This window comes from Saccopteryx bilineata, chromosome 2, assembly GCF_036850765.1.
Source record: "Saccopteryx bilineata isolate mSacBil1 chromosome 2, mSacBil1_pri_phased_curated, whole genome shotgun sequence".
In the NCBI taxonomy this organism is placed as follows: Eukaryota; Metazoa; Chordata; class Mammalia; order Chiroptera; family Emballonuridae; genus Saccopteryx; species Saccopteryx bilineata.
The window spans coordinates 133222195-133245505 of NC_089491.1; the positions used below are offsets into that span (position 1 = coordinate 133222195).

Sequence of the window (23311 nt, forward strand, 5' to 3'; positions counted from 1 at the left end):
ATCAATTCTTTGTTGTGGCACCGTAGGTGTTCATTGACTGCTTTCTCATATGTGCCCTGACTGGTGGCTACAGCCGAGCCAGAGACTCCTTGCTCAAGACAGCAACCTTTGGGCTCAAGCCAGTAACCTTGGGGTCATGTCTATGATCCCACACTCAAGCCGGTGACCCCGTGCTCAAGCCAGCAACCTTGAGGTCTCACATCTGGGTCCTCTGCATCCCAGGCTGACACTCTATCCACTGCACCACCGCCTGATCAGGTGGAAAATTATTTTTTGAGGGAGTTAAAAAAATGAAGAGGAATGCCTAGATTTGATAGAAACGTTTTTCAAAGCAAACCACTGGTTTAAAAACTAATTAATTAAAATAGTTATCTAAACAGACAGGCAAATGTTCTCCTGAACTATGCAACGAGGGGCAAAGAAGTGAGCCCATGGGCTGCCATGCCAGGCTCACAGGGCCCAGCCTCACTGCTCCGGGGTCAGGCCTGTCCCAGCCTGTGTCCCCAGAGAGCAGATGTTCACTTCATGTAGTCAGGCTGCTCCCTATACAGGAAGTACATGAGTTTCAGACTGGTAATGGAGATTTGTTTCCTCATTTATGAAGTGTTATTTATACTCACACACACACTATAACAAAGGCTTTTCTGAGGAAAATAGCAATTAACTTCTATTATTAACACTGCTAATAATTAAAACTATAAATTCTAAGTAAATATTTTGTCCTCATCAGAAACTAGTAATAGGGGCCAAAATTGGTGTTAGAAATCATTTGAAACACCCAAAGACGTCTAAACTAACTGTCCTGGGTGTACGTACAAAATTAGGGTCAGAGATGTATTTAAGTCAAACACGTGGCTCTTGAATTTACTAGTCTCCTACTCTGAATGAGTACATGTTAACTGCTAACAATAAAAAAAATAGCTCTTTCTGGCTCTATAAACTGACACTATATACCCCAGACATTTGAGTTGGCTTGCTCATTAAAAACAAAGGTTCCCAATATTTGGATTTTTTTCCTGTTCAGTTGAGCTGCAGGAAATGGAAGCCGTTGAATGTGAATGTAAATACGGATGTCCTTACAGAACTGCTGTCATAAATTACACGACCAGGAAAGGAGCAAAACAATACAAAAGATCACAATCTCAAAATCTCCTACTGCCATCACAGAAAACAGGTAATTTTTATAGAAATGGTGTTGATGATAACAGTTAAACTAATAAATAACAACCAGTGACTCCAATCTCCCTAGGCAAAGGCTATAATTACACCCTGTCAAACTTTCTGTTATATGGAGAGCTGGTTAATATGAAGAAATAATGGAATCAGAACATCCCCTCAGGGAACAATTATGCAGTGTTCAAGAGTCTTTAAAATGTTTATACAGTTTGACCCAAGACATCTGCTAGGATTCTACCCAAAATAAAGACAAAAATGTGTCTACTCAATGTTGTTCTTACTATGACAAACCGAAAAATCAAAATGTTCAACAACCAGGAACAGTTAAAAAATTATTCTGGAATATTATACAGATAACAAAAGAATATTTACTAAGAATTCCTCTAGCAGAAAGGAACTATCTTTGTTTAGGAAAAAACTTTTTAATTAAAAAGAAAAAGGTTTTAAGTTAGAGGAGGGGAGATAGACTCCCACATGTGCTCCGACCAGGATCCACCCGGCAACCCCCGTCTAGGTCCAATGCTCTAATCAACTGAACCATCCTCACAGTGGGGCCGATGCTTAGACTAACCAAGCCATCCTCACCAACGGAGACTGATGCTCAGACCAACCAAGCCAACCAAGCTATCTTTAGTGCAGGGGCAGCCCTGGAATCAATTGAGCAAATGGCTGTGGGAGGGGAAAAGAAAGAGAGAAGGGAGAGGAAGGGAAGAGAAGCAGGTGGTCGCTTCTCATGTGTGCCCTGACCAGGGATCAAACTCAGCATTTCCACACAGTGGGCCAACATCCTATCAACTGAGCCAAGTGGCCAAGGCTAGAATAAACTTTTTAAATATACAAGGTAGACAGCATAGTACAGTGTAAAAAAAGCATTTGTTTTGGAATAAAATGATCTGGTTGGTGTATGGTTCCATTCCTAACTATCTATGTGACTTTAAGCAAATCATTTCCAGCCTTCTATTAGTGTCCTCATCTGTAAGAGATATGAATATCTGACTTCTCTTCCTCACAGTGGTGTGTGTGTGTGTGTGTGTGTGTGTGTGTGTGTATGAGAGACAGAGAGAAAGAGGATGCACAAAGGAAAGTAACACATCTGAAAACTTTTTGAAAGATATCATCCTCATCAAAGCTGCATCTGAAGGAAAGAATAAAAAAGGGAAAGGAGGTAGTTTATATTTTCTCTTGACAAATAAGGAAAACAGGCTGCCTTGTAAAGTTATCCATTTATAGATGATCAGACACATAAAGTAGTGGCATTCATGAAGAATCTATAATTGCACAGGGTACATTTTAGAGAAATATGAGAAGCAATTGAAAAGCTTCTTCTAGAATTGTGTAAGGATACATTTTAGAGCAATGTGGGAAGCATTTGAAAAGCCAGGTAAAATAATATGTTCCAAAAGTCTCCATAGAGAGGTGGAGGTTGGAAGAGAAAGGGAGTGTGTATGAGGGACAGGATGCAGGCTGACAAAAGGACTTCTGTTAAGGTTCTCCTAAAGGGTGTAAGTCTAGGATTGAGACTACTTTAAAAAATTATGTTTGAGAAGAGTACATCTTGTGATACAGGTTATAACCACTGTTTCCAAGACACTACTATTATCATTACCTTAATTAAGTGGATTACCCAGTTTTTATAAATCATCAGGATTCCTAGTCTGTCCTTCCTTTAAAGAAAAAAAAAAAAGTCCTTCTCTCATTAATGCAGAAATAGGTAGGCGTGGATGACTGGATGCTATTACAGAAAGAAAAGTAAATGAAACTCATATTTAGAAATTACTGGAGCCCTGGCCGGTTGGCTCAGCGGTAGAGCGTCGGCCTAGCGTGCGGAGGACCCGGGTTCGATTCCCGGCCAGGGCACACAGGAGAAGCGCCCATTTGCTTCTCCACCCCTCCGCCGCGCTTTCCTCTCTGTCTCTCTCTTCCCCTCCCGCAGCCAAGGCTCCATTGGAGCAAAGATGGCCCGGGCGCTGGGGATGGCTCTGTGGCCTCTGCCTCAGGCGCTAGAGTGGCTCTGGTCGCAACATGGCGACACCCAGGATGGGCAGAGCATCGCCCCCTGGTGGGCAGAGCGTGGCCCCTGGTGGGCGTGCCGGGTGGATCCCGGTCGGCCGCATGCGGGAGTCTGTCTGACTGTCTCTCCCTGTTTCCAGCTTCAGAAAAATGAAAAAAAAAAAAAAAAAAAAAAAAGAAATTACTGGAGTTATTTCAGAATCTTACATCAGTTAGTCACATGGCTGGCTGCTTTGGACCCAAGCTGACAGAATTAAGTGTAACCACGTTCTGCAAGAGTGCTCACTTCACGACTGTGGGAGGTAGAAAAATATACTTGTCAAATGTGATAAAGGAAATTCCGAAGAGCTAAAAACAAAATAAGCCAATGAATAAAACCATCAAAAAAACTTTACTGTCGGTTTGCAACCTTTTTTAAGTGTTAGCATTCAGTGTAATTTAACATATACTTAATATTCACAAAGAAGGTTAAAAAGATAATTATAACAGAGAAGCTCTAAAATATTAAAGCACCCTATTGTTTCGGCTAAATAGGAGTCAGCATTCATTAGACAATGCCACTCTGTGTCATCTGTGTCAAGGTCCAGGACTGCGCAGGAAAAGTCCAAGAGCCCCTTTCACCGCTCCCAGTATGAGTTCTTATGATACTCCCTCTTCTTAAACTCTCTCAGCCTATTAGACATCACACATCCCAATTCCACCCATGACTCAGAGAAGTGATGCTCCTTTTTTAATAACACCCCTTCATACACAGAAGGCCACAACAGGACTATCTACTACTGTCGTATTAAGATAACATTCTCACTTTTAATCTTTTCCTCCCTAAAATAATCAAAATAGTGAAGTAGCTGTCATCTGCAAATTCTAACTATGGACACAATGGATGAAGGATTCAAAAAGAACATTTGTATAAATACCATAATGCTGACCAAGAATCCAAACATTTCAATAAAACAAGATGCCAGATTTTCACAATTTTTGCTTAAAATAAAATAATTTTTACACTAATTTTAAAAGTTATATTATCAAAAACTGATGAATTTTCCATTCAGACATGTACTATGCAGCCCTTAAAAAGAATAAAGTAAATCTAATAAGCCGATATGGGAAGTTCTCTAAAATACAGTAAGTTAGAAACAACGTGCAGAAGAGTTTGTGGCTGACTGGTGGTGGGGCAGTGGACAGAGCATCGACCTGGGATGCTGAGGTCCTAGGTTCAAAATCCTAAAGTCACTGGCTTGAGTGCAGGTTCATCTGGCTTGAGCGCAGGCTTGCCAGCTTGAGCGTGGGATATGGTTGCTATCTTGAACCCAAAGTCGCTGGCTTAAGCAAGGGGTCACTGGATCGACTAGAGTCCCCTGTCAAGGCACATATGAGAAGCAATCAATGAACAATTAAACTGCCACAAGTACAAGTTGGTGTTTCTCCTCTCTTTCTCTCTATCTATTCATCTAATAAAAGAAAATAAAGAAGAGTTTGTATAGTAGAGCCCTTCCTTAGAAAGAGCTTATATGCTAGTTGCCTAAAGGGCAAATTAACAGAAGGATTCACAAAGGACAGAAGAAATGTGTGAATTTTAAACTACCTATGTAACAAACAACTAGCTTAGATAATTTTTTAATAGGTTAGTAAAATTTTTTACTGATCTGATATAAATATCTAAATACAATAAAGCAAATATTACCGCATTTTTTGCTCCATAAGATGCACCTGACCATAAGACACACCTAGGGTTTTAAGGAGGAAAATTAAAAATATATTTTGAACCAAATGGTGTGTTAAAATATTTAATAAAATACCATATTTTTTGCTCCATAAGATGCATTTTCCCCTCCACTTTTTTGAGGGGAAAGTGCGTCTTATGGAGCGAAAAATACTCTTATTCTATCATAAAAAGTAAAAATAACCAAGTTTCAAAGAAATAAAACTAAAATAAGTGATAACTCTTTTTAAAAGCATGCAGATCAGATTTATCTAAATACCCTAGGTTACCAAACTCCTTAGTTACTGAATCCTAAGTCTTTTTTCATCCCAACTAAAAATTGTCTTTTTTAGGATCATCTAAACCAGGTCAATACTCTGAAAGTTTCTTGGTCTTGGACACATGTCAAAACTCTACAGTTGAACAGCCCCTGGCTGGCTATGCATAGTAATGATCATTCTCCAAGTACCCAAGTACACTGCTTTTGTTAACCTCTTTTACCATCATGCAAACAGACACAATCTAACTCACCCAGTCAAAACTTTGTCTCTAAGATCCTCTCCCAATTTTCCACTTTTTCATTTTTGAATTCTTTATATTTCCAAAACAATTTTATCCCTACCACAGGCCTCTTTTTATATACTAAGTTATATAAAGCACTGATAAATGAGACTGAATTCTTATGTGAACTAAAGTCTTAAAGTAATGGCAGAACATTCAGTGTAAGATGGCAGCACCTCCTGGCAAAGTACTATAAAATTATTCAGCTTTACTGAACAGTGTAAATACCTAAAACACAGCAGGAAAGAAACTATGTTCTGGGAGCTGAACTGGAATTATGAGACCACAAAGGCACAAAGAAATTCTATCTTAAGAGGGTTGAAGAGGCAAGGCTGAAAGTAAAGGGGAGTAAGTGTGAACCCTGCAACAAATTCCCAGAAGACCATGTGCCAGAGATGACGTATTTAATTATTTCTCATCTTTTCACTTCAGTGCACCTGGAGATTTTTCTTCTGTGAATAAATGGCTCATTTTATAATGTAAATACATGGCCTTTTAGTTAATTCAATTATCACGAAGTAAAAAAACAACAACCATATTTGAGCAATATGGATATAATATCGGCCTCAATGGCCACATTAAGTATATATAATCTTTGTGTACCTGAAGCTTTCTGATAATAAAACCTTTCTGTTCACTCTCCAAGTGATCTGCACCACCAACTTGCTAACACCTACTACAAGCGTCGGCAGTGTTTTGATCTTATTAGAGCCAATGGCTGCCAAAGTGTTATTCCTTTTAGACCTTGAACTTGAGCTCCATTATCATTTACATGGCCAATTTAATTTAATGGTATTATGAAAATAATTTTTAAACGTTATTCAAAGCAGAGCTGTTTTCTCTCAATAAGAAGAAAATGTCAAAGTGAATCAAAAGAATTACAATTAAATGCTAACGGGTAAATCCTGGATTCTAAAAGACAAACCCTTTAAGACTCGTCATTCAAGACATACCAGAAATGACATTGTTATTCTACATTGCTAAATAAACTAGATAATCTTATCTAAAAAACAGGCAAAATTAAAACAGCAAAACATCTTAACTGATATAAGACCAAGATAGACAAAACATTTTATTACATATCAAACTATAAATACTTAGTTCCTGACTAGCATATATTCCCATTGTAACATTCAAGTTTCTCTTAGCCTCTCCTAATTTTTCTTCCTGATGAGCCTTCATCACACGATTGTTAAAACTTAGGTGGCGCAGTAGACAGAACGTAGACCTGGGACGCTGAGGTCCCAGGCTCAAAACCCTAAGGTCACCAGCTTGAGTGCAGGCTCATAGGCTCGAGTGCAGGGTCACCAGCTTGAGCACAGGATCATCAACATGATCCCAAGGTCACTGACTTGAGCAAGCGGTCACTGGCTCAACTTGAGCTGCTGGATCAAGGCACATATGAGAAGCAATCAAACAACTAATGTGACACAACTATGAGTTGATGCTTCTCATCAACACACTTTCCCTAAACTTTCCACTAAACTGGTTCCCTGTCATCATTCTAGGTCTCAGTTCAAATGTCACCTCTTTAGAAAGGCTGTTCCTGATTACTCCAGAGAAAGAGCACTAAGTCACCAGTTTTACCTCCTTTCATTGAAAACAGCAAGTAACACATTATGGCAATTACTTGCTAAGGAAAATCAGCTGTTTTAAGAAAACCAGGCCCTGGCCGGTTGGCTCAGCGGTAGAGCGTCGGCCTGGCATGAGGGGGACCCGGGTTCGATTCCCGGCCAGGGCACACAGGAGAAGCGCCCATTTGCTTCTCCACCACCCCCCTCCTTCCTCTCTGTCTCTCTCTTCCCCTCCCGCAGCCAAGGCTCCATTGGAGCAAAGATGGCCCGGGCGCTGGGGATGGCTCCTTGGCCTCTGCCCCAGGCACTAGAGTGGCTCTGGTCGAGGCAGAGCGACGCCCCGGAGGGGCAGAGCATCAGCCCCTGGTGGGCAAAGCATTGCCCCCTGGTGGGCGTGCTGGGTGGATCCCGGTCGGGCGCATGCGGGAGTCTGTCTGACTGTCTCTCCCCGTTTCCAGCTTCAGAAAAATACAAAAAAAAAAAAAAAGAAAAGAAAAGAAAAGCAGCAGGATTATTACCATTTTAAATAAGACTTTCAGCAATCATTTCATTCAACCACAGGACTTTAAAGGTGAGAAATATGCCTGACCAGGCAGTGGCTCAGTGGATAGAGCATCGGACTGGGATGTGGAAGACCCAAGTTTGAAAGCCCGAAGTTGCCGGCTTGAGTATGGGCTCATCTAGCTTAAACTCAGGGTCACTGGCTTGAGTGTGGGATCATAGACATGAACCCATGGTCGCTGGCTTGAAGCCCAAGGTCGCTGGCTTGCGCAAGGCATCACTCGCTCTGCTGTAGCCCCCAGGTCAAGGCACATATGAGAAAGCAATCAATGAACTACTAAGGAGACTAACGAGCTGCAAGGAAGAATTGATGCTTCTCATCTCTCTCCCTTCCTGCCAGTCTGTCCGTATCGGTCCCTCTCTGTAAATAAACGTGAGGAATATAAATTCTGATCATTAAGAGATTTGTACTTCATCAGACCTCATCACCACCCTTCAAACTTACAATGGTCTATAGAAACAGGCACAAAATCCAGTTGTGGACACCTGGGGCTATCAACACAGAGACCAGCTGCTGGGTTAAGATGGAACTCTAGTTAGCATGGTCTTATTATGGGTGCCTAGACCCTCCTACCTTAAAAAAGGTCCTCCTGATCTTCAGCAAAATTACTATTAAAGAAATAACTACTATATATCCATTTTTAAGAGGTACTGGGGAGCTCTGAATCTTGTATAAGTACAGTACACAGTAAAAGTACTAACAAAAACAATTTTTCCTTTTTTTAATGTTTATTTTATTGACTTTAGAGAAAGAAAGGGAGAAACACAGGAACATCAATTTGTTCCTGTAGTGCCCTGACCAGGGATCGAACCAGCAACCTCTGCACTTCAGGATGATGCTCTAACCAACAAAGCTATCAGGCCAGGGCCAAAACAATTTCTAAAACTGTTTCATCAATTTATTATTTCAAGATTGGTTTTCCTTGGGGTGGGAGGCAGGGTAACAACATTTAAGTCTAGCTTTGTTTTCATTCATTGGTATTCTAAAGTTACCAAATACATCCTAAGCCTATATATTACATTTTTATAAAAGCAAAGAATTTTCAAGAGACACTTCTTTAAAATTTTTCTATTTTCTTATTTTTCTAAAATTCCTTTTCTATACCTAGTTTTCAAACATAACTAGGTCAAAGTTGAATGCATAATACAGCCTTGTCCTTTTAGTCTCTGAGACAGACTCCAAAATATATATGCAAGCAGAACACCTGAAATGCCCAATAAGAAAAAGGAAAACATAAAAGAACCAGTGGGAAGAGCAGAAGCGACAAACACAAGTGTCATGCAAAATATATGTGAATTTTCAGCTTTTGAAAATGAGTTACAGGCCCTGTCTGGTTGGCTCAGCAGTAGAGCATCGACCTGGCAGAAGTCCCAGGTTCGATTCCTGGTCAGGGCACACAGGAAAGGTGACCATCTGCTTCTCCACCCCTCCCCCTGCTTCTTGTCTCTCTCTCTTCTCCTCCCACAACCATGGCTCAATTGATTTGAGCACGTTGGCCTTGGGTACTGAGGATGGCTCCATGTGCTTCAGGCACTAAAAATAGCTCAGTTGCGAGCATGGCCCCAGATGGGCAGAACATCAGCCCCAGACAGGGTTGCTGGGTGGATCTCAGTCGGGGCACATGCGGGAGTCTGTCTATCTCCTTTCCTCTCACTTAAAAAAAAGAAAAAGAAAGAAAGAAAAATGAGTTACAAAAGGTTATTTTTTTAGGGTTGTTGCTTTCATATATGATCTAAAAGCACAGGAGACACTAAGAAGACAGAAAAAAACTGAAAACAGACAAGGATTGAACAAGTAAAACAGTATTAGCAAATTCTTAGGCTATCACAATCTGACATAAGTCATTTCTATGCCTCTGTATTAATTAAAATAAGATGCTAGTTTTATTTCGGAAAGAAGTTAACAAACTCCTCATGAAAAATAGTCTCTCCCTAAAAGGACAGGTATCCAAAAGAATGAGTGGCAAAAGGCAGGTAACTCTGCATTAATTAGTCATTAAGTAAATATTTTAAATAAAGTCCATATCACAAATGAAGGGTGAAACTAGAGGGTGGTCTATAGGCTGGGCAAAGTCAATAACAGAGCATCCGCAGAACCTAAGAGGACAAGGGAATATATATATTAAATAATGATATTGTGCACCTTGAAAAAAAATAGAGGATAAGGGAAAGTAAGAAAGAGACAAGAGGCCTCTGACTTTAAATCAATCTCCGATTTCATCAGAAACCTACTGGCTTCATATATACTTCCAAAATAAACAAAGATACTTGCCCAAGGTGCACAGGTATAAAATTGAAGTGGTGGCATCTGGAAGACAGAGAAACCTAAGAGCAGACCAGCATAAGTTTTAATTAATGTATATTACTTATTTTTATAATACCCACAGTTCAAAACCCAAAGATACAAAAAGGAAAAAATGTCATTCCCTCTTCTGTTTTCCAGTCAAGTTCTTTCTTGAGAATTTGCCCAAAGATGCACACACAAGCAACATTTTTTAAAAAGCAGTCATTGTTTTAACTAAACACAATGACATCATACATATGCATACAGTACAACTTTTTTAAAGAAGCTGACTTATTTAAGACATTTTAAAAAGTTACCAAGAGAAATGGTAGAGTAAAAGTGCTGGATTATGAAGTCTGAGTTTTAGCCTCAACTCTGTGAAAGTCTGGGAAAGACCAACTCTTCTATAGCATTCTCCCTTATCTCTCTGGTCACCTCTTGAGTCCAGGCCACTGAAAGCTCCTGCCTAGACTTGCCCCAGTCCCTCCATATCCTCTGAATACATAATCCACCCTCTTGCCTGCTCCAACCCATTCTCCTCAGGACTGTAACTGAAATAATTTTTTAAATGCAAATTTTGTTTTTATGTGAATGCTCAACTCTTTTGCAATTTTCTTTTTACCATTTCAATGAAACCAGAAACGGGCATATAATCATCCACAGTGAGGCTGGCAGAGTCTTTAGAGATCACAAGTTGGATCCCCTCAGTGAACAGCCCACATTGGAAAGACTGAAGCTCACAGAGACAAAGTAAAAAGGCCACCTCTAGAATGCACAGGATCACAGAATGCCAGGGCTATGTGGGAACCTGAAGGTTATTCATTCATTTGTAAATATTTACTGAAGGCTGGGCACTGTGATAGGTATCAGGAACTGCAATGGACAGATAAGATCCCTAATTTCATAAAGCTTATATTTCTAGATACATTTCTAGAAAAGAAGCAGGTAATTACCCAAGGTAATTACAAAGGCACCTTCTCTTAGGTCTGGATTATTATAGTCAACTTCAGTGCAGTCTCTCTGTCTTCCCTTGGCCTCTGCACTACTTTCCACACAGCAGAGTGATGCTTTTTAAATGTAAGCCAGATCATGCCTATACTTTGTTCCATATCTCCCACACTTAGAATAAAAGCCAAACCCTTTAGCATGACCTGTGCGGCCTCGAGTGATCTGGCTCTTCTCCCTCTTTCTTTCCTCACTTACTCCACTCTGGCCCATGCCTGCCAACTTGTCTTCCAAGGCTCCAGCCTGTCCTCCTCCGGGACTCACTTGCTATTCCCACCTCTGCCTAAAACACCCTTCTCCCAAGTCTTTACATGCTCTCACTTCACTGTCCTTGTTGAAACGTCCTTCGACCACTGCTTAGAACAGCATTCTGCATTTAGCCTGCTTCATTTGTCTACACAACACAGATCACAGTCAGAATGTGATTTTTAAAAAATAATGACGGGGGGAGGGTAGTGGAATCAGTGGCAGTGCAGATGAAACTAGATAGGCCTGTGTTTGTTGGTTAACTGTTCATATTAGGTGATGGGTACACAGAGATTCCCCATACTAATTTCTCTACTTTGGTGTATGTTTGAAAAGCCCTATTTAAAAAGGTAAAAACAATAATAAAAGAAATTCAGAATATTAAAATGGAACCAATATTTATTGTATGCTTCCAATATAAGCTAATATTCCACAGTTTCATAAAAGTTTAGTTTTTTCCCTTAACAACTAATCAGGAAAGCAGCTATTATTCTTCCAAATAAAATTCGCTTCATTTCAAAAGTTACTACCCTTCTCTCTGGTCTTTTTTAGGGATCAAGCCTGTCCCACCATGCCATGTGTCATACTGTGGGCAGTGTGCCCAGGTCCAGTGCTGCCTGAGATGAGGGGGCACCATTGCCTGACCGGGGGCTCGGCTGCAGGCTCACCTAACTTTACACTAAGCTCTGCCTCCATCACTACTAAAGGTGACATTCTGGCCTCAAGAGAAAAGAAAAAAGTAAAATAAAAGCAATTTTTTCATTCCTTCCTCAACATATTTCTAATCTCCACAGTTTATGGAACCACTGCAACAACAAGCTTACCTTCATTACCTTCCCTTTTAGCCAAGTAAGGACTGGAACCACAGCATCCCTGACAGCAGTAATTGAACAGACAGAGCTCTTCTGCTTCCCAGGGTCCCCACTACCTAGGTCAGGTTAATTTATATCAGGTAGCTTTTAGGGACACTTACCACTGTGGTGAATGTGGGTAGCAAAATGGATGCTATGGAAGAGACATCGGCCCTAAGTAATTTCCCTCCTGGGAAATAAGGTAAATAGTATTTCTTTGATTCTAATAGCAATTCTCCTCCATAACTTCCCAACAACTCTTTCACCCCTCTCCCTTCTAAAAGCCAAACCTGTGGCAAATAAGATGAACTGGACACTCCATAGCTGGAAAGAACCAAAATGTTATTATTGGACACCACTGCTCTAGTTCTGCCTCGTGAATCTGAGGGCTACCTGACTGGTTTTACTGACAAAACTGGTTGCCTGAGAGGGTGTATATTACCTCTGAAAGCCACAAAGCACATTTTCTTTTCGCAGTAGCTGTCTTAAAAGTCCATCCGTTTTTTAGCTTATGAATACATATCTGTTTCAGTGATTCCCAATTTAGAAATTTTAGAAATTTTCTAGAGGAATTTTTTTTTAAAGACTCAGTTGAGGCAAGGAAATCTATGTTTTCAAAAGTCATCAGGTAGTTGTGCTCACTCAGGTTTAGAAAACAATGATGTAGTACAACCTATGGCACAAATCAAGTCACAATTCAAAAGTGACCTGCCTCTAAAATCTTTAGTTATTCTAAACATAATCAAAATATGTTCCCAAAATAAAACCAAAATTCTCAATAATATGCAAAGTAAAATGGAATTGTTAACTCAGCAAAAAATATTAATAAAAAGCTAACAAATTACAAGGAAGGGCTAAAGCAGTTTTTAAATACCAGTACCACTGACATTTGGGGCTACATAATTCTTTGTTGACAGAGGCTATCCTGTACATAGTAGGATGTTCCTAACATTTCAACATAAATTTTGTGATGATCTTTTTTTTCTATTCTTTTTTTTTGTTTGTTTGTTTTTTTTTTTCTGAAGTTGGAAACAGGGAGGCAGTCAGACAGACTCCCGCATGTGCCCGACCGGGATCCACCCGGCACGCCCACCAGGGGGCGATGCTCTGCCCATCTGGGGCATGGCTCTGTTGCAACCAGAGCCATTCTAGCGCCTGAGGCAGAGGCCACAGAGCCATCCTCAGCGCCCGGGCCAACTTTGCTCCAATGGAGCCTTGGCTGCGGGAGGGGAAGAGAGAGACAGAGAGGAAGGAGAGGGGGAGGGGTGGAGAAGCAAATGGGTGCTTCTCCTGTGTGCCCTGGCCAGGAATCGAACCTGGGACTCCTGCACGCCAGGCCAACACTCTACCACTGAGCCAACCAGCCAGGGCTGTGATGATCTTATTAAACAAAATGAACAAGTGATTTTGCTGAATGAAGGCAAGATCTCTGACTTCTACCTACTAGATGCAGGCACCAAGGTCCCAACTTGTGACAAACAAAAACGTCTATAGACATTAACAAATGTCCTCTGGTAGGGGCAAAATCACCCCAGTTTAGAAACATGGTCTAAAGAAACTGGGTTGCAAATGGAACAAGGAAGGGCTAAAGTAGACTGAGAGTGAAGATACAGAAAATAAAACCATCTTCAAAACAGAAAGCAAAAGCATATGGAGAACTGCTGTTAGCGTTTCCTATTTACTAAAAACAAACAAAAGGAACTGGACTTAAGTTACAAAAGGGAGCATCTAGAGGGAAAACCTCTTAACTCCTGCTGTTTATTATAGCAAGGAGACTGGAGGTCCTTTCCTGGAGGAAAATTATAATGAACACACTGTAATATGACTCAGAAGGTTTGAGACCAGAGTGTGTGGGTCTGAGAGATCCAGGGATGGTTCATTTTAGCCAGAGAACCTATTCCACCTTGGACCCTAAATGACTCCTTCAGAAGGAAAGCACTTGATGCAGAGTTAATGTCTCCCTGAGGACTCAGGTCCATGTGATATGACCCTTTCTGAAGGCATACACAGCAAGTCAAAGAGGTTTGCAGGTCTGTGGCCCTCCCGTGTTGCTTTTGTATCTCAAGGCCGAGGTGATGCTGTGAACTGGCATTCTCCTTTGTCAGTCCAAGGTCACTCCCAGCACTTGTCTAGTGCCATGCTGAGGCTGACAGGAACTCTAATATGACCAGTATTGGTATTCCACCCAGATCAGCATTCCTACAGGGTCTAACTCAGCAAAAATAAAAGCAAAGAGAAGAAATTAGAGAAGAGAGAAAGAAATGTCAGAAGCTCCTTTCTTATAATTCAGCAGTTCCCCTAAACCTAGTCCATGGGCTTCTGGGGGTTTACCAAGAACTTACAGAAGTCTACAAAGTAAAAAATATTTTAATAGTAATTTTCTAGACATTATTTGCCACACTTACTGTGTGAAAGTCTATTTAAAATTTTTATCTCTTGCTTTTTATCTATAACAATGGATCTCAAACTTTACACTCTTAAATTATTTACACTGACTTGTTTGTATCTTCCCTGATTTCTTTTATCAATGTTTTATAATTTTCCAAGTACAAGTCTTTAATCTCCCTGGTTAAATTTATTCCTAGGTACTTTATTTTTTTGGTTGCAGTGGTAAAGGGGATAGCTTCCTTAATGTCTCTTTCTGACAGTTCATTGTTAGTGTATAAAAATGCCTCTGATTTCTAAGTATTAATTTTATATCCTGCCACCTTGCTGAATTCATTTATCAGGTCCAGTAGTTTTTTGACTGAGATTTTAGGGTTTTCTATATATAAAATCATATCATCTGCAAATAATGATAGTTTTACTTCTTCTTTTCTAATTTGGATGCCTTTTATTTCTTTTTCTTGTCTGATTGCTATGGCTAGAACTTCCAGAACTATGTTGAATAAGAGTGGTGAAAGGGGGCACCCCTGCCTTGTTCCTGATCTTAAGGGGATTGCTTTTAATTTCTGCCCATTGAGTATTATGTTAGCTGTGGATTTGTCATAAATGGCCTTTATCATGTTGAGGTATATACCCTGTATTCCCACTTTGCTGAGAATTTTGATCATGAATGGGTGCTGGATTCCATCAAATGCTTTTTCTGCATCTATTGAAATTATCATGTGGTTTTTCTCCTTCCTTTTGTCTATGTGATGAGTCACATTGATTGATTTGCAAATATTGTACCAGCCTTGTCTCCCAAGAATAAATCCCACTTGATCATGGTGTATGATTTCTTTCATATATTGCTGGATCTGGTTTACTAATATTTTGTTGAGGATTTTAGCAGCATGTTTATGGCAGCATTGTTCACAATAGCGAAGATCTGGAAACAGCCCAAGTGTCTGTCAGTGGACGAGTGGATTAAAAAGCTTTGGTACATATATACTATGGAATACTACTCAGCCATAAGAAATGATGACATCGGATCATTTACAACAACATGGATGGACCTTGATAACATTATACTGAGCGAAATAAGTAAATCTGAAAAAAACTAAAAACTATATGATTCCATACATAGGTGGGACATAAAAATGAGACTCAGAGACATGGACAAGAATGTGGGGGTTACGGGGTGGGGGAAGGAGAGGAAGGGGGGTTGGGGGAGGGGAGGAGCACAAAGAAAACCAGTTAGAAGGTGACGGAAGACAGTTGGACAGATGGGAATGCAGCATAATCAAATGTCAAAATAACCTAGAGATGTTTTCTCTGAACATATGTACCCTGATTTATCAATGTCACCCCATTAAAATTAATTTAAAAAATTATTTACACTGATGGTGTAAATACAATGGTGAGAAAAACTGCTGGAGCCTTAGTATGAATCAAGATGGCAGCGACTTAGATCAAGCACTCACACTGGAAGTATGAGTTACCAGTTTTCTTATATTTTAACCACAGTCCATATCTCCTGTCATTTTTTATTTTTATTGATTTTTAGAGAGACAGAGCAAGAAAGGGAGAAAGAGTGGAGGCGGAAGGGAAGCATTTGTTGTTCCACTCAGTTGTGCATTTTTTGGTTGCTTCTCGTGTGTGCCTTAACTGGGGATCAAACCCACAACCTTGTTTTGGGACAACGCTCTTAACCGACTGAGCTAACCAGTCAGGGTCCAAATCCAAATCTTTTTAACATTGTGCAGTGTCTCAAGAAAAAGTACTTGCAGAAGTGAGCTCTGAGCTAACTGACCTTTTTAATTTAACACCACTTCTACCTGAAGGAATGAATGGTGGACAAACTAGTAAGTATCTGATGGACATATTCTTCAAAATGAACAAAGTGAGCCTGTCACTGGCAATGTTGATGACAATGACAAATTTCAATGAACTGAAGTGATTTAAAGCAAAAAATCTAAATTCTGGAAAACTTTAGCTTGACAGCTAAAGCATTCCCAGCACTAAGCATTTTTTGAGATTGAAGGTGATACTAACAAACAATTTTTGATATTGTATAATGAAATGTGTCATAATTTGTAAGATGTGCCTAACTCAATGATTTGGTATTTTCCAAATAACTGGTGCATGATGCTTAAAAAAAAAAATACATGAGTAACAGATCCATTCTGTTAAGACAAATAAATGGATTTTTTTTTTAAATGAGAGAGACATAGACAGACAGGCAGGGACAGATAGACAAGAAAAGAGAGAGATGAGAAGCATCAATTCTTCTTTGTTGCGGCTCCTTAGTTGTTCATTGATTGCTTTCTCATTTGTGCCTTGACCAGGGGACTCCAGCAGAGCCAGTGACACCTTGCTCAAGCCAGTGACCATGGGGTCATGTCTATGATCCCACACTCAAGCTAGTGACCCTGTGCTCAAGCCAGATGAGCCCATGCTCAAGCCGGCAACCTTGGGGTGACCTTAGGGCCTCAAACCTGGGTCCTCTGAGCCCCAGGCCAATGCCCTATCCACTGTGCCACTGCCTGGTCAGGCCAAATAAGTGGATTTTAATATAACACAATATGAAGAATTAATCCATAGGCTTTCATATTCTACATTGTTACAAATCTTTAATAAACTATCACTTGAGTTTGGTGTAGTATAAAAGAAGAATGTCCACAGTTATCTGAAAAACTATTAAAATACTCCTGAGTTTTCCAACTACACAGTAATGTGAGGTTAGATTTTCTTCATATACCTAATGAAAGCAATTTATCATATCACATTAAATAAAAAAGCATATACGAGAATCTAGACATCAGTCATAAAAATGTAAAAGTGTTTTTCTTCTCATTAAATATATCATTTCAGAAAATAGTTTTATTTCTCATAAAATATGTTACTTATAACAGTGGTCCCATACCCTCGGGCCGTGGACCAGTACCGGTCCGTGGGCCATTTGGTACCGGTCCGCAGAGAAAGAATAAATAACATGAAACGTTTTCAGAATAACAAATTTAAATACAGCCTGAATAATGAGGACATGCTCATTTCTCCTTTAACTTAGCCCAATAAATATAGTAAGTTTGACAATTATATTTAAAAATACCACAGTTTTTATGCCCGTTGCATAATTTTATTTTGTGCATTTATCCATCTGACCCTGAAGGCGGGTCCGTGAAAATATTTTCTGACATTAAACCGGTCCATGGCCCAAAAAAGGTTGGGGAACACTGACTTATAACACATAATAATTACTGTCATTTTTAAAATACTTCAGTTTTAACTTCTAATATGGTAAATAATGATAGATATAATCCACATGAACAAAAGTTATTTGAGTCTCAATCATTTAAGAGTACAAAGTTTAAAAACCATTGTAGATAAAGAATAAGAGATGAAAAATTTTAAAGCCTTTAAAGAAACTGCAGTAATATATAAATAAGGGACTGCTTCACGTTTTAAAAGTTATAAAAATTCAGCAACCTATAGAACTACTGATGCATAAAACAACCTGAATGAATCTCTAGAGAATTATGTTGAATGAGAAAAATCGAATTCCAAAAGTTTACATATTTTGATTTCACCCATATACATTTTTTAATTTGATTTTCTTTTAAGATTTTTTTTTAATTCATTTTAGGGAGGAGACAGAAGGAGAAGGGGAGGAGCAGGAAGCATCAATTCCCATATGTGCCTTGACCAGGTAAGCCCGGGATTTTGAACTGTCAACCTCAGAGTTCCAGGTCAATGCTTTATCCACTGAGCCACCAGAGATCAGGCTTAATTTGATTTTTCCTTTTTCTTTTTTTTTTTTAATTTATTCATTTTAGAGAGGAGAGGGAGAGACAGAGAGAGAGAAGGGGGGGAGAGGAACTGGAAGCATCAACTCCCATATGTGCCTTGACCAGGCAAGCCCAGGGTCTCGAACCGGCGACCTCAGCATTTCCAGGTCGACGCTTTATCCACTGCACCACCACAGGTCAGGCTTAATTTGATTTTTAAATTACATTTACTCCTTTTGCAACCAACGTATAAGTGCCAGAGGTCAAAATGAAGTTCAATCCCTTTATGACTTCTGACCTGAGCAAGAACCATAAAAGGCATTTCAATGCACTTTCCCACATTCATAAGAGATTATGTATTCTCTTTCCAAAGAGCTGAGACAGAATTACAACGTTTGATTCATGTCCAACCGAAAGGATGATGAAGTTCAGGTTGTGTGAGGACACTACAAAGGGCAGCACACTGGCAAAGTAGTCCAGGTTTACAGGAAGAAATAATTATCTACATTGAATGAGTGCAATAGGAGAAAGCTAATGGGACACCATTCATGTGGACATTCACACCAGCAAGGTGGTTATCACAAGGCAAAGCTGGACAAAGACCACAAAAAGATCCTTGAATGTAAAGCCAAATCTTGCCAAGAAGGAAAGGAAAAGGGCAAATACAAAGAAGAAACAATGAGAAGATGTAGGAATAAAGTAATCTTTTTTTTTCCTTCTTTTCCAAGTGAGAGGAAGGGAGATAGAGAGATAGACTTGGGCACATGCCCTGCTCGGGATCCACGCAGCAACCCCCATCTGAGACTTATGCTCTGCCCATCTGGGGCCATGCTCACAACTGAGCTATTTTTAGCATGGGAGGTAGAGAATCCACAGAGCCATCCTCAGTACCTGGAGCTGATGTGCTCAAATCAATTGAGCCATGGCTGTGGGAGAAGGGGTGGGGGTGAGGAGCAGAGAAGTAGATGGTTACTTCTCCTGTGTGCCCTGACCAGGAATCAAACCTGGGACATTCACACACTGGGCCAACGCTCTACTACTAAGCCAACCAGCCATGACTTAAAGTAATCTTATATATAACTTTCATTATAAATTTTAAATGGAATAAATAAGTAACATTTTACATTCAATATTATTTTGTATTAGTTTCAGGTGTATAACACAGTGGTTAGACAATCATATACTTTACAAAGTGATCCTCCCACTATTTCAAGTACCTTCCTGGCAACATACATAGTAATTAAAATATTATTGACTATATTCCTTATGCTGCATTTTACATCCCCATGACTATTTTGTAACCACCAATTTATACTTCTTAATCTCTTCACCTTTTTCACCCAGTGTCCCAACTCCCCTTCCCTCTGGTAACCATCAGTCAGTATGTTCTCTGCAAGTAAGAATCTGTTTGTATCTCAGGTTAGTGGTTGTTCTGGGAAGAGCTAATGTGGGTGGGAAGGAGAGTGGGTATGGATGAAAAAGAGCAATAGGAAGGATACTTGGGGTGATGGAAATGTTCTGTATCTTGATTGTATCAATGTCAATATCCTGGTTGTGACATTGTAACATAGTTCTGCAATGTTACTACTAAGGGACCTGGGTAAAAAGAAACTGGGATCTCACTGTATTATATCTTACAACTGCATGTTAGTCTATAATTATCACAAAATATAAAAAGTTAATGTGACCCTGGCCGGCAGCTTAGTGGATAGAGTGTTGGCCTGGCATATGGATGTCCCAGGTTCAATTCCCAGTCAGGGCACACAGGAAAAGCAACCATCTGCTTCTCTTTTCTACCTCCCTGTCTCCCTGCTTCTCTCCCTCCCTTTCCCTTTCTCTCTCTCTTCCCTTCAGCAGACAGTAGCTCCATTGGTTTGAGCACACTGGCCCCGGGCACTGAGGATGGCTCTACGGAGTCCACCTCACTATTTCCCCTCCTTTCACCTATGGAAAAAAAATTTAATATTTAAAAAGTTATGAAACAGCCCTGGCTGGTTGGCTCAGTGGTAGAGTGTTGGCCTGGCGTGCAGGAGTCCCGGGTTCGATTCCCGGCCAGGGCACACAGGAGAAGCGCCCATTTGCTTCTCCACCCCTCCCCCTCTCCTTCCTCTCTGTCTCTCTCTTCCCCTCCCGCAGCCAAGGCTCCATTGGAGCAAAGTTGGCCCGGGCGCTGAGGATGGCTCTGTGGCCTCTGCCTCAGGTGCTAGAATGGCTCTGGTTGCAACAGAGCCATGCCCCAGATAGGCAGAGCATCGCCCCTGGTGGGCGTGCCAGGTGGATCCCGGTCGGGCGCATGCGGGAGTCTGACTGCCTCCCTGTTTCCAACTTCAGAAAAATACAAAAAAAAAAAAAAAAGTTATGAAACAAAGAAGTAAACGGAATATAACATGATTATATCAAAAATCTAGAAGCTATGAATTCTACCTATCAACTCAAACTGCTTAATGGTATCTTTAGACTACTAATGCTTTTTATATCTTATGAATAAAAACTATTTCTCAAAGCAAAAATGATAAGTGTTCATTTATTATAGTCCTACAACCTGTCAGATGCTAGGTAAAGAAGATATAAAATGAACAGGACATGGAACTTGCCCTCCAGGTGTGCAAAGTGTAGTAAGGAATGGCTGAATGGCAAACAAGAGCTTGGAATGCAATTTGGAATGTGCAGCAACAATAGAAATAATACAAGGCTGAACAGGGGCATAACTCCACAGGAGGCAGGTGACAACTGAGCAGAGTCCTAAAGGGCAAAGAGGTTGTTGCAAGAATAGAGGAGAAAAGGGCAAAATACACTCAGGGTTTTAAACAAGAGAAGAGATGATTAGATTTGTGTTTAGACAAGTTAGGAGGCTACTGTGTTAGTCCAAAAACAGGGCAAGTGAGATCTGTGGGGAGATGGAGGGACAAGAGAGAACAAAACAATTAAGAGTGATGTTTTAGGATTTGCTGACCTAGGAAAGGGGTAACCAAATGTTTTCTGTAAAGAATCAAATAGTAAATACTTAGGCTTTGCAGGCCACAAAAGGTCTCTGTCATAAAGATAAATATATATGCTTATTTTAAACAACCACTCAAAAATGTAAAACCCATTCTTGGCTCATAGTCTCTGGTCAGATTAGACCCAGCAGCTACAGCTTGCTGACCCCAGACCTGGGAGATAAGCATAAAGAAGAAGGAGGAGACTGATGTGACATCCAGGCTCAAGGCCTAACCTAGTGGGTAGGCAGAGGTACTGCTCACAAAGACTGTGAACACAAAATAAAAGGCAAAGATATCTGAGATGTTGAGAGGGTGAGTGGAAGGGTTAAGTTTATTTTAGATCACCCTGGTGGAACTGTTCAATAGTGTTGGATATATAAATATGGAGCTCAGAACAGACGTCTGGGTAGGAGAAAGATTTAGAAATCTTCAGGAAACCAAATAGTTAAAACTGTTTAAGTGGCTGGCAGCCAAGGTGAAAGTGTCAAGTGAAAAGCAAGTTGGCTACAAACATGGGAAATCCAGGGGTTGGGGGATGGGGAGAGAGAACGAAAGGAGTCTGTGAGGAAAACTAACAAAGAGGAGACAGAAAGGCAGGTATGTTTTAAAATGCTAAAGAACAGCAGAAAACAAAGTCACAGACCTCCCTTTATTGCCCAGGAAAATATGTTAAATCACAGATGTTTCAGAAAGGCAGTGAGGATTGCCTAAGCACAGACAATCCCCATGATTCTGGTAAACAAACGACGGCTATAATTTCCAAGAGGCCAATTGTTACAAGGTCCCTTTCTCAAAACAAAGGTTTATTCTTTGGCCAAGTTATGCTATTGTTTCCTACCCTGTCACCAACCCACTCTTGAACCATGCACGGGAGAAGGAGCCAAGTGCTAGAGGAGAATGTTTACTCCTAACTTCTCGAGTCTCCCTCCATGAAAGGAGGTTCACCAGTTGTAACATCTCTGGTATTTCTTTGCCACTGAGATGGTTCTATCATGGCAAGGGAGGCAACTGATCTGATGGGAAATTTTGGGAAAAATAAACAGTCCAGTTGTGCTTTTCCTCCTCATACAAGTGAGCTGTAGTAGGAGTTGGGTTTGGTGAAGGGTCTATATACCATATAAACCTTCTCCAATCCAAGGCAATCCTACTGTGATCAAGGCATACATCGGTCTAATTTTGGAATTCAGTTAGCAAACCAATTTGGCTAATACTAAAATTGCTTCCTTTATCTTCACCTTTATCATTAATAAAGACAATGTCACAGCTCCTAACTGCTAATTCTTAGGTTTTTTTCTTTGTAAGTTTTTTTCTGTTGATTTTAGAGAGAGAGAAAAGGGGGTGGGGAGGGACACAGAGAGAAAAATTGATCTCTTGCTTCACTCATTTATACATTCACTGTTAGATTCTTGAAAGTGTCCTGACCTGGGGATCAAGCCCACAGTATTGGTGTATTGGGACAGTGTTCTAACCAACTAAGCTATCTATTCCAGGGCTAGGTTTTTTCAATTTATTCAAAACCTGGATTGGGTGGAGAGGTGTTATATATTGTTTTTCCCTCCCTGCCAGATGCTAACATCAGATTTAGGTAAATGACAATCTAACTTTAGATAAATCTAATTAATCTAATGTAAGACATAAACAAATTATATTAGTTCTTCATCTTATTTTTGTTTTGTTTTGTTTTGTTTTAGAAGGAGAAAGAGAGAAGCATCAACTCATGGTGTGGCACTTTAGTTGTTCATTGATTGCTTCTCATATGTGCCTTGACCGGGGGGCTCCACCAAGCCAGTGACCCCTTCTCTGCTCAGGCCGGAGACCTTGGGGTCATGTTGATGATCCCACACTCAAGCCAGTTACCCCACACTCAAGCTGGATGAGCCTGTACTCAATCAAGCCAGTGACCTCAGGGTTTTGAACCTAGGACCTCAGCGTCCCAGGTTGGCACTCTATTCACTGAGCCACCACAGGACAGGCCATCTCTCTTTTAGATGAAGTTTCTCAGGTATTTTGATTAAGAGAATGTTGTACCTCACTTTTGTTTAAAACATGAAGCAGGCAAGAGACTATCACCATGAGAGGTATAATTATAGCTGAAATTAATTTAGAACATTTCATCTACTTTCAGATTATAGGATTTTTGGAAAAAAATTCCACAAACTTTTTAAAATTTTTTTCCATTAATTTGAGAGAGAGAGAGAAAGAGAGAGGAAG

At 40.2% G+C, this 23311-nt stretch overlaps 1 protein-coding gene and 1 pseudogene across 5 annotated transcripts in view; one reads left to right on the forward strand and one right to left on the reverse strand.

Annotated features, from left to right (window-relative positions):
- DIP2B (disco interacting protein 2 homolog B) overlaps positions 1-23311 on the reverse strand; it is a 306098-nt gene that overhangs the window by 204422 nt on the left and 78365 nt on the right. The gene's annotated exons all lie outside the window — the stretch shown is intronic.
- The window catches only part of LOC136323715 (large ribosomal subunit protein uL24-like), a 73299-nt pseudogene continuing 68375 nt past the window's right edge, over positions 18388-23311 (forward strand).